Source organism: Typopeltis vanoorti, chromosome 24, assembly GCF_054136105.1.
Source record: "Typopeltis vanoorti isolate ZY-2024b chromosome 24, IOZ_Tvanoo_1.0, whole genome shotgun sequence".
NCBI lineage: Eukaryota > Metazoa > Arthropoda > Arachnida > Uropygi > Thelyphonidae > Typopeltis > Typopeltis vanoorti.
In genome coordinates, this window is record NC_143572.1 from 65,625,346 (window position 1) to 65,636,519 (window position 11,174).

Genomic DNA, 11,174 nt, shown 5'->3' on the forward strand with positions numbered 1-11,174 from the left:
TCGGAAAGTTATCTAGCAAAGGGTGGAGGCTAAAGAAGAAGAAGAAGAAGTAGAAGATTTGATTTTGTGTAAAACAATATATCTTCAGTATTTAAAGAGATGAATCAACGTAATATTAAACCGGTTGAACGCTTGTGTGAAGCAACTGGACCTAATGAACTCATTTAAAAACCTCTTTTATTGAAGATGGGGTTGAAATCCTCATAAAGGGATTTGGTTTTCTGAACCTATGAGTTACAATTTCATCTAATACCAATTAAGTTGAATTCTAATTTCAAACACAGACACAGAAAAAAAAACTGTGAGGGATAGACCAAGCAATAGAATAAAATAAATGAAAGAAATAACATAACAATTAATGGTTTGATAACTGACCTCATAAAATGTAACAAGTATTCTATGTTTCAAAATATTGTGATCATCTCTGAAGCAGTTACTTTTCCAAATTACTCGGAGATACTTTGCATACATATACTGAAGGTGAGTAATTACGAAATGTGTACAAGTTGCGAAAGTTATACAAGCTGAACAAGTTTAATTTTTACAATTTGTAAAAGTGGTGATTAGCAACGGTTAAACCTAAAGCCATTTTTGGCATACGTATCTTTTTCCCTAATTTCCCTACTAAAACGGTCGAATTTATTTTGCCTAATTTTTCGATGTATTAGGCAAAACCAAAACGGTCTAATTAGAGACTTAATACAGATTCTAAATACTAAACTAACTTTAAATTTCCTGCAACCGTTAGGTGGAAGTAACATTAGTTCTAACCGTTTTGCCAGTGATAAAGAAAAGATTTAGTTGAACAAAACCTGAACTAATCTGTACATAATTTCTGTTAAAGTAGTTAACTCTAAAGTAACAAAAGCGATATTACATCTACTTACCACCAATCTATGATACTCGGTTCCCAATAGACACTATCCATCTAGTGTTGACACTTTACTGTGTCGTGATAATAACACCTTTGTACTCGTCGTTATATATTGCATGTGTATTTTAATTTCCTCAATTCAAAGTCAGTCAGCTTGTCCTTCGACAGTACTGTTTTATTTACATTATTCATAATAACTTATCTAGCAGAACTAATAATGTATTTGCTATTAATGAATGCTTGTTTTCCTACTCCAACAGTTTTCTGAATAACAATTTTCGATGTCTAAGAAATCGTATTCAACCTATGTGTAATGTGACCTAATAATAGCATTCTTTTTGACACAAACGTGTTGATTTCTTTGAATCCAGAAATATAAAACCAGATTGGACAGTTTGATTCACACAGAATGAAATTTATATGTCAGAAATTATTTTATAAACAAAGATGCCTGTGGTTGCATTTATTTCTTCCATTATCAAACACACGCAGAGTGATAATAGGAGAATGCATTCTGTACTGTCTGGATGTATTATTCAGATGTATTCATGGGTGTTCCCGAAATTTTCAGAAAACACTGAATAGCTTTTTAGATCTCATTGTGTGATGCGCAGTAGACACATCTAATTATACTGCACAAAACGGGCACAGGGAAACTCATGGTTGAAGGACCACCACACTCTATCAATTGGTTTGATGGTAGTTTGATACATGCTGAGCCTGATTACTTCTTTAAATATGCATAAAAACTCACTGTTATGAGACGTTGTTAAAAATTATTTAATTAAAATATTGAAATACTGAAATATTGAAATTAAAATACTGACACTATCAAACAGGAGAAAGAATGGATAATATGAATAGGTGGAAGTAACTTGTGAGAGGATCGCACAGGATACCAGTTGATACTACTATAGTCCGACCACAGAAGCGAGAGCTCTCGTTGGCAGACTGTCAAGATAAGTCAATTCATGTTGAAGGGGAAAAAGAAATAAGACGATGTACGAATTTATCACCAACACGCGAATTCACGTGCTTCATACGTAAAATTTTCCAACTGTTATGCAAGCAAAATAGTTACCGCTTTAAAAACTACAATGATCATAAAAGAGAAGTTAATTTTCCGACGTGTAATAATAAACAACTCATCCCACAATACGGATTGATCACCCTATAATCGGAATGGATTCTCCTTCTTTTGACATGCGCAGAAGTGTCGAAGGGTCTCGAGTCTGTAGGCGTACTATACTATTACTACTAATAATAATCGAGGCCATTTAATTCGTTTTTTTTATTTTTTATGTTGGGCCCATATACAGGAGGTTGGCTGGTCAACCTATAGTACGTTAGTACCATATATGGGTGATGGGTTTTGAAAGGAGAAACTTGTTTACATTTGATTTAAAGCCTGCATATTGTATTCCTTGGGAAATGCGTCAGGGGGAAGACTGTTCCACATTACTGCAGTAGCAGGGATGAATGAGGAGGAGAAGAAACTTGTTCTGCGGGTTTCGAGGTGTACTGTAAAAGGATGTTGGGCGGCAGCTGTACGTGTTCCGATGGGCTTAGTGCAGGGTTGGGGAATTATTGATGCTGTTTCAGATGAACCTTTCCCGTGAAAGTCTATGTGAAAGTGGGGGGAGTGAGTTGGTGAGAGATGGGTCATTTATTAATCTAATTGCTCTCCTCTGTATTGAGTCGGGAGCTTTTTGGAGTCCCACTCCAGATGTGAGAGCAGTATTCGAGAGCTGGGCGGATTTGTGACTTGTATAGTGTTAACAGCTGTTTCGAGGTGAAGTAGTGTTTTAAGAGGAAGCCTAGTTTTTTGGAAGCTGAGGATGCAATGGTTGTGATGTGTTTATGCCAGGAGAGGCTTGATGTCAAGGTAATTCCAAGAAGAGAAATTTCATCTTGTCTCAGAATTTGAGTGTTATCGAAAACAATGCTGGGAGAAATGGTTCTTTTTTGTGAGAAATTAGACAGAACTGGGTTTTACTAGCATTGAAGTTGATGAGGTTATCTGAGCCCCATTGGCGGATGGCTTGGAGGTCAGAATTAAGGGCAATGGTGGTTGATGTTCTGTGGGTTGAGGTGAGTTGTGTAGAGTAGGATTTGTTAAATGAAAGGGAGGAATGTGGTGTGTTGTCATCTGCAAAACTGTGTATTGGGTTTGAGGTCAACTAAAGTAGGGCATTGATATATAGAAGGAAGAGGGTCGGTGAGCGAACTGAGCCTTGTGGGACCCCATCATTTGTTGGATGGTGAGAGGATAGGGAGCCGTCTACCATCACACATAGTGTGCGTCCAGACAGGAAGCTGGCAATCCATCTGCAGAAGTCCTGAGGCAGTCCAAATGATGGGAGTTTGCTTAGTAAGCCTTTGTGCCAGACTCGGTCAAAGGCTTTGGAGATTTTGAGTGCAACTACTTGGGATTCACCGAATTTCTCCATGGCGTTTGTCTAGTGATGGGTGATTTATGAGCGTAGATCTCCTGTTGAACTGCTTTGGCAGAATCCGTACTGGTGGTCGCTTAATAGCCGGGTACCTTCAAGGTAGATTAGGATTTGAGAGTTGATGATTTTCTCCATGTCTTTAGATAGGACTGAAGTGAGTGAGATAGGGCGGTAGTTAGATGGCAGTGATTTGTCACCCTTTTTAGGAATGGGTTGAATATAGGCCAGCTTGTGTAATGCTTCTTTGGTCTGTTATTATTATTATTTGAAAATTTAAAGATAAAAAGAAAAAGAACAGAAAGAAACTAAGAAACAAAGAAGCCATGAATATCGTTACTATGATTTCATTATAGCCGGGACCAACAGACAGTTTAACATGTTTTTAAATCACAAATTATAAATTATTGTTTTTTTCATAAGACATCGTATTACTGACGCTTAGCGATATCGTATTAAAATATTACCATGGTAACTACATATTACCATATAAATAACCCAGTTAAAATGCCATTACTCTCACATGGGATTGCAAGTTAGCCGAACCTTCATTTCGATGTCTTTTAAGTTGAAAATAAACACTAACTTTGGGCAAACAGGTGTACACACACATTGAAAGACCCGGATACTTCTAAAATCGTACACAGTGAAAATCTTCTTATACTGAACGAAAAATGAGAATAGGAAAGACAGTTTAATGTAGCATATTATGCTTAACCCAATAAGGCTGGTGATTGCATTATATTTTAGCGTTTCGTCGAGGTGTGTCGGTATGTGGTGAAGAAACACTCTGCGATCTGAGATGGCTTCTAGAAAACCTAGAAGGGACCAAGTAAGGAAACTGTTCAGATTTTCATCGCACAGTTTATTTGAAATGGAGGTATCTTAGATGCAAAGATCTATGCCGCCCTCTACCGGAAGAAACCTCACATTTAAGGTTAGCAACGTAATATTGTGATATGTTGTCATCTTCTTCTTTGCAAAGAGAGAGAGAGAGAGAAAAAAACTCATCACTCCCCGCCCACGTTCCGTTTGATAATACATAAACACCCCACATCTCTAGCTACTTTCAACTTTCTAAACACTCAATTTAGGCTAAGCATAAAAAAAGTTTCTCCTCAGGCACTACTCACATTACGTAAATAATAAAGCATTTCTACTTTGGAATATAAAATTCAATTATCAATGTTCAAAGAGTCCAATTCGCTCATTTTTCGATTCATCCCTTTCCCACTTTCTTCATGTTAATCACTTTCGCGTAGACGGAGATGCCCACTCTATCGCTTCAATGACAGTTGGCCAATATTCTCTGATAGTCCCAAAGTGTTTCTACATCTCCATTGTTTCTACATTTCTCGCTCTTTCTGCCTCGTTCTTTCTATTGTTGTTTTAGAATTACAGGCAAAACAATTATGACTAAGTCGTCAGTGAATTATGTGTGTTAATTGCGTATATTCTTTTGTCAGATTGGCCTGTGTTTTGGTGTGAAAAAATCCTACACTTATCTATGAGACCGGCTAACTCACCTATAAAGGTTTTTTCGTATTCTAGACGGAATTAAACTCCAAGATTTTTTTTTTTTTTTTTAAATAAAGAGTTTTGCGGATACCGACTGAGCTGGGAACGGACGATTGTTCTAAAGAATAGATACTTGGGCTAGAATCACATGTAGAACACACAGGGAGTAAGCTTTTCCCTATCGGAACCCACGTTTTTTTTTTCCATCTCACGAAACAAGCAAACAGGACAGAAGAATGCAAGCAATTAAGAGACATAATTTAGTGATCTCGTCCCTTAAGTTCTTCGAAAGAGTACAACAAGAACCCCTTAAAAATATCAATAAGCCAATATTTTTTTCATCCAATTTTAATTTAGTTTCTTTCTGTTCTTTTTCTTTTTTCCCCTTTCTATTTATCTTTAAATTTTCAAATAATAATAATAATAATAATAATAATAATAATAATAATAATAATAATAATAATAATAATAATAATAATAACAGACGAAAGAAGCATTACACCAGCTGTTTTTAATTTTTTCTTTCTTTTTCGCACGCGCGCACATTAATTTTTACTAGTTTTTATGTTTTTCCGTAAACGCCTTGAAAAAGCCATACAGTTTGCTGACGAAACTGGTAGGCTCTAATGTAAGTTTGTTTGTAAATTGGTCAGTATTAAATAAGTTTGTATTTTAACTCCTCTTCAATTGAAATCCTTCACACACATTCTATCGCATTCCAGGTGAAATTTTTGGCCAAGTTTTTCCGCTTCCTATTGTCATAAAAGAGTGACCATCTGTGACATTAAGGGAGTAGCTTGTTACATGATAAGATCAAAAAGAAAAAGTAATTTCGAATGCAATAATAATACCAAAGTCCCGAACCTGATCTTAAGGTCATAATGCTTACTATATAGATGTAAGTATTATGACCTTAAGTCGAAAGATAAATAAGTTATCTTCGCTTCTTTCTGAATACTCTTTGAGGTTATTTTTATACCTTCTGAGTAGGTATAAAAGCCCTTTGAGATATCTCTGATAGGTCACTGGCGCTTGTACGTTATTACGGAACAAAACTAAAAGCTATGTAACTAGAGAACAAAATGAAAAAAAAAATATAAAACTAAACCTTGAAGCACAAAGTTCACATATGAAAAAAGGATCCATTCGTCAAGAGTAATCATTTATAATTTCATTTAAAAGCACGTCAGGTGATGGAAAAGTCTTGTTATTCGAATTCTTCTTTGTTTCATGAATCAGCGTTAGGAGGCCTGTTTCAGTATTGGCCTAGCGTTTATCAGTCTCTCTCTCTCTCTCTCTCTCTCTCTCTGTTCGACCCTTTGGTTCGTAGTTTAACTTCCTGGTTATTCCATTGTATGAGTTCTAGATGCTCTTTCCATTTGATTCTGTATTTTTCTATGGTTTTCATTCCTTCTCTTATCGTTCGTGCTTTAATGCCAAGTAATAATGTTGGTTTTGATAAAATATTATACATTCTTAGTCCTTTTTTTTTTAACTAAGAATTTGTTAATTTTGTTAGAAATGTCAAAATCTTCATTGTGACTTAATTTATAGCTCAAATAATTAAAATTGTTGACTTGTTCTATTATTTTATTGTCTATAAATTAAGTTATACTTTAGGTTTGGATTCCTTCTTTGTTAGTTAATCTCCATTCTTTGATGATTTCATTCATATATTTTCCGACTAAGACTTCAGGTAGGAAGACATCCTTGTCTAGGTCCTCCGAGAACAGAACCAAATATTTTGGTTCTGTTCTCGCCTCTATTTATATTCATTACTCTTCTCATAAGCTATAGAATAGGCTTAATAAATTTATAGATAAGTGGTATTATTTCTTTTGTGGAATTTATAATAATAATGCCAGAGCCTGTGTAGCTTAGTGTATGTGGCGTTTGCACACCACGGCGCTTGACAGCACGAAGGAAGACTTCTTGGATTTGGATCTAGTCGGCGACTAGAAGAAATTTTTCGAAGTCTTTTTGCGACTGGTTCCCAAGTTAGTCGATCTCTGGCACTGGCAAGCGGGTTTTTTCTTCCGGAAACTCGGGTTTTTCGTCCCGTAAACTCAAGAAAATCGACCGTAGATATCGAAGAGTGTATATTTTTGTTGATGGTGATGTAGAGGTTGCATTAAGCTCCATGTTGCATTCACTTAGTGCATATGAAATACTAGGTGAGATACATCTTCAGTCGATGAGCCTCTGACTCCCTTGTGGTCTCAGATATTATTATTATTATTTGGGGGCACTATAATGAATTTAGCAGTAAACCAACAAGCATTCATGGTCTCATTAAAAACAAGTTTTCTGTGATACGCGCTATTTAAGGTGCAACAAAACATTCGTTGGAAAAAGCGTCTTAATCTTTAATGATCTATTTGTATAAACAGCTTTTATACAAATTCCTCAATAGAATCTTGTAGTAACGTGATACGTTACCATGGCAAGAAAACTTGGAGCTATTTTTGGCTTTTGTATTGTTGTCATTTGTAGTTCGTATAATTTCGAATCATTAAAAGATAGTATTTGAGTAAATTTGCTAAACCGTTTCTATTTTACTGTAAATCGATTTGATTGCTTAATTGTCTCGTTTCAGTGGGACAGTTAGGCAAAACGTCTTCAAAGTTCACAGAAGACGTTTTGCCTAAGTGAATAGACTCCGTGAAATAAGGTTGCCGTTATTCTAGTGTACTTACAAACAAACTAAACAAATTTAGTTGCTCTACGTTTTGTGAACCACGTAAAAACAAAATAAAATACATGACTACGCCATGCCATGTTCATTATTGGAATGAAAGAAGGGTTATTTAGAGAAGACACGAAACAGTAATGAGACGTGGGTTGGATAAACAAAGAGATTAACATCAGATTACATAATACTAAAATCACTATTGCATAATGTTCTTTTTTTAAAGTTGTTGTGCAAGTTATTTTTGCACTATGGCTGAACGGAATTTATTGGTTTGGATACATACATACATACATGTTCAAGTCCCACCTTTCCTAATTGGGTTGTGGGGTCAACAGCTGCAACAGGAACTTCCAATGGTCACGATCCTCTGCCACCAGGCTCAGGTGTTCTGGTGGGATTCTCAAACGTGTCCACCCAAGGTTTTGGATATAATCTATCCAGCGAGTCCTTGGCCTTCCACGTGGCCTCCCGCCCTCTGGCTTGGCAAAGAGGGCCTGCTGAGGGAGCCTCTCTTGTGGCATTCTGACCAGGTGCCCGTACCAACGTAACTGTGATCTCTCAACACGGAGAAGCAGCGGTTGAGTATTGAGGGTTGCCCGAATTGCAGACCTTCTGACCCTGTCGAGTCTTGTCAGCCCCGCAACCCCTCGAAGGAACCTCATTTCAGCCGCTTAGATTTGTGTCCGCATTCTTTCGGTCATTACCCAACTCTCATGACCAGAGGTGAGGATGGGGACATAAACTGTATTGAAGACAGCCAGCTTTGCCTTCTAGCTTAACTCCCGCTTCAATACTACCGAACGGCCAAGCTCCCACAATATTGAGCTTGCTAAGCCAATTCGAGTATATAGCACTATGTTCCATTTTCCATCATTCGTGAATATGGACCCAAGGTATTTAAAATTCTCTACCTGCCTCATTGGGACTCCACTTACATGTAGAGTGCACTGGGATGGTTGTCTTGAGACCACAAATGTTTCAGTTTGGGCCACACTGATCTTCATTCCGGCATCTGCACAAACAGGTACAAACCTATCCAGGGTCCGCTGGAGGTCATCTGTGGAAGAGCTAAGCAGAACTAGGTCATCTGCAAAAAAGAAGACGTCCAATGCTACATCTTCCAATTCTGACACACTCACTGCCTCGGCTGTGCCTATCAATCCAGTCCATAAATATTGAAAAGGAGGGGTGACAGAACACACCCTTCGCGGAGGCCAACGGAGATTGTGAAAGGTTCAGACTTTGTGCTGTTTATCCTGACACAAAACTCTGGGAATTCATACAGGGACTTGATGGCAGCTAATAGTTGGCCATCCACTCCATACTCCTGTACTACTTGTCAATGCTTATCCCGAGGAACCAAGTCATATGCCTTCTCCAAGTCCACAAAACATGTGTAGACATTCTTGGCATATTCTCAAGATTTCTCAACGCCTTGCCTTGAAGTGAAGATTTGGTCAGTTGTGTTTCTACCAGGAGGAAAGCCACATTGTTCTTCCTGGAACTTTGACTCAACTATGCTCCTGCACCGTCTTTCCACGCACTTAGCATACACTTTCCCAGGCAGACTGAGCAGAGAAATCCCACGATAATTACTGCAATCCTTCTGGTCTCCCTTCTTGAAAACTGGTATTATTATGCCTGTCTGCCATTGCTTTGGTGCTCTCCCAGATATCCAAGCAGCCTGATACACTCGAGTCAGCCAGAGAACACCGTCTCGATTTAAGCTTTTAGCATTTCGGGCCGAATTCCATCATCGCCAGCAGCCTTTCCCGATTTTAGCGATTTTATTGCTAAATGGACCTCTTCTGCTGTGAGACTAGTCATTGCCCCGATCAGCACCTCTTGGATGTCCACAACTGCTGGGCCACCCGGGTTAAGAAGGTTCTCAAAGTATTCCCTCCATCTGTGGAGGATATCCTTCTCGGTTGTTAAAAGTGCACCATCAGAGGGCTTGATTGCTCTTGCTGTGCACGATTTCCTCCCTCGAAGGCGGTGGATGGTCTCCCAGAATACTTTGTTTGCATTTGCATAGGACGAGTCTAATCTTTCTCCAAAGTATTCCCAAGCCTTCTGCTTTGCTGTCTTTACTGCCTCAGCAGCAGCATTTCGTGCTTCAGCATACTGCAAACGCATCTCAGGTGACCTGACCCTAAGCCATGTTAGGTAGGACTCCTTTTTTGCCCGGACAGTTTTTTGGACTTCTTGGTTCCACCAAGGTGTCCTTTTCTCACTGCCCGTTGCCATGCCGAGCTGCTTTCTGCCACAGCATGAGAGTGCAGAGGCAGTGACAACTGTTCTGAACAGCTTCCACTCCTCCCCAACATCTGCAGTATGCTTGGGAATATCTTAGAGCCTGGAGGAAATGTCATCTGCAAAATTCTTCCTCACAGCCTCATTTTCCAATGCCACCCATTTCACGTGGTATAGCTGATTAGGCCTACCAGCGTTGATGGTAGGCCTAATCGCAGAGTACACATAACAAGGTGGTGGTCAGTTGACAGCATACACATACATACAGCTGAAGTCTTAACACACATACCCGTCCCCCAATGGGATCCACTCAGCAACACAGTCTGACAGCTGGGGGCTTGTGAGTATCCCCACACCCGCCTGAGCAGACATTGTCGGGCTCACACCAGAGTAGTAGAGCTTCCACCCCTTATCCAGGTCGACAGTTCCAGAGCCTCTCCTCTCGGTTGAAGAAAGCCCTACTAAGTCTAGCTGGTAGCGCTTGGCTTCCGCGACCAGTTACAACTCCTTCCCTGTCAGAGAGAAGATGTTCCAGTTGCCTAAAGCCATAGTCTGGTGCCGTTGTCGTTGCCATTTCCGTCTTTTTGCAGAACCATTTCTTTGCGCTGCCCCTAAACACATCCCCAAACGGGCCCATTGATGGAGTTTCCTCTAGCAGAGTGGTGTCCAAGGGAGACTGTAACATATTTTTCGAACGGGTCCCTCTGCCTAAAACCCGAACGCATCCCTTGGTAACCCGAGCGACGGACGATGCGGTATGAACATTTTTTGATGGCCTGATCATGTTACAGTGTTTGATAATGTCCTGTTAGCACAAGACGAAATGGCATCGAAAAATAGGAAAGATTCCCCTCCAATACTCTAATAGCATTCGGGGGAAGGAGCAAGAAGAGAAGAAAGAAAGAATCAATAGAATCAAGGGAGGAAGAGGAGGGACCAGTCTACAGATAATATAACAGATGTATATTACATGAAGTAAGGCATGGTCCAGCATCAGGTACCTCGGGTTTGCCACACCCGTACTCACTAAAGTGAGCCCCTGAGTCAGGTATTTGGAAATCTTACAAAAATTGGTTGAATCAACTCGATTTTTATTTGGGAAGGAGAAAAAGAAAGAGAAAATATTTCGAAATTACAACTATAATTCCACTTTGATTAAAATCGAATTTATTTAAATCTGGCCCCTTGTAATGTCCCTATTCTGGTTTCAATAGGGTCATTCATAGTGAAAAAAATAAGCAAACAATTATATTTTGCAATACTTGTCCTTAACGTCGACTTTTCTCAGGAGTTAATAGCTCTTGCAAAAATAACCACACATTTTAATGCGAAGCATTTAATTAATTGTTGGTAAATGATTATGAGTTACTAAACCAATGTATATTTG